This window comes from Tarenaya hassleriana, unplaced genomic scaffold (genome assembly GCF_000463585.1).
Source record: "Tarenaya hassleriana unplaced genomic scaffold, ASM46358v1 Cleome68, whole genome shotgun sequence".
Lineage (NCBI taxonomy): Eukaryota > Viridiplantae > Streptophyta > Magnoliopsida > Brassicales > Cleomaceae > Tarenaya > Tarenaya hassleriana.
In genome coordinates, this window is record NW_010969347.1 from 336527 (window position 1) to 336989 (window position 463).

Below are 463 nucleotides of genomic sequence, written 5' to 3' on the forward strand. Positions count from 1 at the left end.
GTGCAAACTTCAGAGGTCCATTTATGGACTGAAGCAGGCTTCGAGGAGCTGGAACCTTCGCTTTGATGAGACAATCAAAAGGTTTGGTTTCTCACAGAACGAAGACGAGCCGTGTGTTTACAAGAAGGCTAGTGGGAGCACAGTTGTATGGATTCCGTCAGATTCATGGTATTGACTATGATGAGACGGTTTCGCCCGTAGTTATGCTGAAGTCCATCAGGATCCTACTTGCCATAGCCGCATATTACGACTATGAGATATGACAAATGGATGTCAAGACCGCGTTCCTTAACGGGAACTTGACTGAGGATGTGTTCATGACACACTCGGACTTCATAGCCTCGCGCCATTTCTCGGAATCCGGACTCGCCATAGCCTCTGGGTATGTGGTAGACTCGTCATGTTCCAATAACATGAGCTCCTCATTCCCAGTCACGAGAAATCCATATCTCGTTGGCTCTTG